Raw genomic sequence first — 3997 nt, 5'->3', positions numbered from 1 at the left:
GCATGTAGGACTACTGAAGAGCCTGTTGTCTGACTGGTTTCATGGGATGGAAGCAAGTTTGTTAACTAGGCCCAGTGACATTGCTGAATAGCTATGTATGCACCTATTGTGTTTGCTTATGAGGAACCCTCTACATTTGTGCGTTATTTGTTTGATTATTGTCAGCTAAATTAGCAGATTGCTTTGTGGTTATGTACAATGTACTTTGCTCATTCACTAAACTAGATATCAATATTAGCCTTGAATTATGCGAAGAAACAAGGGAGCTTTGAAGATTTCTACATTTAATTGCTGTTTGATTTGATTTTTATAATGAAATGTTATGCTCAGCATGAACTGGGTAAACAAATGTATCACAGGAGCACTCAGTAGTTATCTGCCAACTGTCATCAATAAGCATTTGTAAATTTGCAAACCAAAAAACATAACTTCAGCCAGTAAAAGCATTTGCAAACCAAAAAGCTCATGCAAACACGACAACCTGTCATCAATAAAAGCATAACTTCAAGCAGCAAGCTTATATAGCTTAGCTAACCAAAAAGCATTTGCAAAAAAGCGTAGTTAACCTGATTTGCCAAATTTCTCCAAACACGACAACCGGTCATCAATAAAACAACACAAAACAAAAGCAAACCTCAACAGCAACCACAACTACACAACAACAAAGGACTTATTTCACTAATATTTAGAAAAGGTCACAAAGATTACAGTGCCATAACTTCAGCCAGTAAAAACAACCTCAACAGACAATACGAGCCCCAACTAAAACTGATATGAGAAACCCAAAATGAAAAGATAACATCACATGTTTTTTGCAATGGAGAAACTAACAAATACTGCAACGATACATACGAGAAACACTACTATTGTAAACAATGAACCTAATACAAAAGCATTGATGGAGAAACTAGTCATTGCCACAAGTTTTTCATTGTCATCCAGATTATGCCTCACTGAATATCTTTGTTCTTGAGCATAAACAGATGTCTGGACATGCCTCGAGTTATGCCTCACTGAATATCTTTGTTCTTGAGCATAAACAGATGTCTGGACATGCCTCGAGCTGGATGCTGAATCACGAGCGAGTGTGTGCTTCTCCCACTCAATCAAAGCCTCTTCGTACGTTGCGTACCCTTTGTAGGAGGCATTTGAGAATTTATCTACCTGAGATTTGCATTCCTCCCAATTATAAAAAAATACCACATTGTCGACCTCTCTTCACAATATAACCCACCAATGCAGTAAAATCCATTGATAAGTCATGTATACAAATATTTGTATACATGACTTATAAATGGATTTTACTGCATTGGTGGGTTATATTAATTGCTCATGTGGGTAGCATGGTGTGAATTTATTTAAAATTGGGTATGGCTCAACTACCTCCAATCTAAATATCATAAAAGATCAGGATGTCTACAGTACCCCCAGATGGGTCTTAGGATAGAGACCTTTCAATGCAATTTGTAAATTCTCTATAAATGGGTTTTTTGTGTGTGAAAAATTCTTCTTTGTTACATCATAATGTACGAGTTCATTCTTATGACATTTGATACTATCCAAAGTTAAGTAGTGCAAAGTTCCAATTTTTATATTATCTCTCATAAAAATTTAAACTTCAAATGAGATTGGGCATTGCAATTTATATTTAATCTAGATTTGCATTGTGAAAAGAAAAAAAAAGAAAAGAAAACAGAGGTTTGTAACTTATGACCTTCGTTGATCACATCACAAACTAAAAAATTTGCAAGAACATCATCACTTCAAGTGTTTGGCAACATATATAGAACAAAATTAATCCATCCTACGGAGGTTGGGATGAAAATTATACTCTTGCATTAAATACAAGATAAGTTACGAACATGAGAATTCCACAAAGCTATTTCCACCCAATTAATACGGTGACGTTCTAATAAAAACCTCCTTAGCCTAAAAACGGAGTTGCCAGAAGTTTGGATTTGGGAGCTCCGATTTTGGGGTTTTTTTGGGAGAGAGAGAGAGAGAGAGGCTGAAAGATAGGGTCATGTGGATTTGTCATGGGAATTATCGCTGCTAATGCGCTGTTCTTTTGCAAAAAAACCAAGACGGGCTCAAATGCGTACGCACAGTGTGCACTCGAAATGCACTATATATATATGTACATACATACATATGTATATATACATACATACATATGTATACACACACACACACACACACACACACACACACACACATATATATATATATATACACACACACACACACACACACACACACACACACACACACACACACACACACACACACACACACACACACACACACACACACACACACACACACACACACACATACGGTGACGTTCTAATAAAAACCTCCTTAGCCTAAAAACTAAAAACCTATTTATTGCACTAAATGCCATTAAAGAATGCAATAAATGTCATTATTATACTAAGTGCAATAAATAGGGGCAACAAACAACCAATGAATCCAGATTCACTGGATTGAATCCAGACTCACTCCAGCGAATCCAGTTTCACCTCACATAACTGAATCTGGATTCACTGTAGTGAATCGAGATTCACTACAGTGAATCTGGATTCACTATAGTGAATCTAGATTCACTCATATATAGGGTGAGGATTTTCAGTTGAAAAAACGAAGACACGTATGAGTGAATCTCGATTCATTGCAGTGAATCCAGATTCAGTTATGTGAGGTGTTTGTTTTTTGGAGAATAATGACATTTATTGCAGTGAATCCAGATTCAGTTATGTGAGGTGTTTGTTTTTTAAAGAATAATGGCATTTATTACACTCTTTAATGACAGACAAATTTATTACACTCTTTAATAATGGCATTATTGCCTTAACTGAATCTGGATTCACTGCAGTATAAGCTCTAATCTCAACTATTGGATGAGATAGATCCAATGACCCACAATGGTTTTTAGTTTTTAGGCGAATGAGATTTTTATTAGAACCTCACCCTATATATATATATATATATATATATATATAATTTTTAAAAACAACTTAATTTTTTGAGTAAAATCAAGAATCTTTAGAAATGATTTTCATGAACTCTTTTAATTTTTATATGGTTATGTGTATGCTTTTATCATATAAAAATGGGCAAAATGACCAGATTGGTATAATTTCTTGAGACTTGGTGACAAGTTGGTATATTTTTTTTAAGTTTTGTCAGATTGGTATAAATTTTTAACTCCGGCGCCATATTGGCCTTAAGTTTGGCCGGAGTTACTGTTCCGACCAGTGTTGATGGGATTTTTTGTATAAAACTCCCTTATAAAAAACTTATCCTGCTCCTAACCCCCTCCCCCTCCTCCTCCTCCTCTTCCTCCTCCTCATCCTCTTCCTCTCTCCTCTTCCTCGCTCTCTTCTTCATCTCAACCCAATCCCAGCCCCCAGAAACACCCCCGGTCTACAACGGCATCGAGTTATCCTACTCCATCACCGATCGCAAGCAAATCCATCCTCTTCTCAAGGACCCCAAAGCCCAGCCCAACTCCTTCAAAGCCACGGCCACCGTCCAAAACAACGGCCTCGCCGAGCTCAAAGCTTGGTCCCTCCTTATCCAAGTCCAGCACCAAGAGCTCATCGTCTCCGCCAATGGTGCTGTCCTCAACAACAACTCCCCGTTCCCCTTCAACACCTCGGACTCCGATGGCCTCGCCTCGTTCTCGGGCTTCCCGAGCCCAGATCTCAAAACCCCCATAGAGACCGCTGGAGATTTGACCCAGATTCAGGCACAGATCGACCTCGTCGGGACTTTCTTCGGGTCACCTCTACCCGCTTACCCGTTGCCCAAATCGATATCTCTCGACGACCCTTTATACATCTGCCCATCACCGAAGTTGGGTTTCAATTCGAGCAGTTCGCCAATTGGAGTAGTCGCGAATGTTTGGGAGCAGGATGAGGAGGAGGAAGAGGAGGAGGAGGAGGAGGAGAGGGAGGGGAGGGGGAGAGGAGCAGGATAAGTTTTTTATAATGGA

Source organism: Asparagus officinalis, chromosome 7 (genome assembly GCF_001876935.1).
Source record: "Asparagus officinalis chromosome 7, Aspof.V1, whole genome shotgun sequence".
NCBI lineage: Eukaryota > Viridiplantae > Streptophyta > Magnoliopsida > Asparagales > Asparagaceae > Asparagus > Asparagus officinalis.
This window is presented reverse-complemented; position numbering follows the sequence as displayed.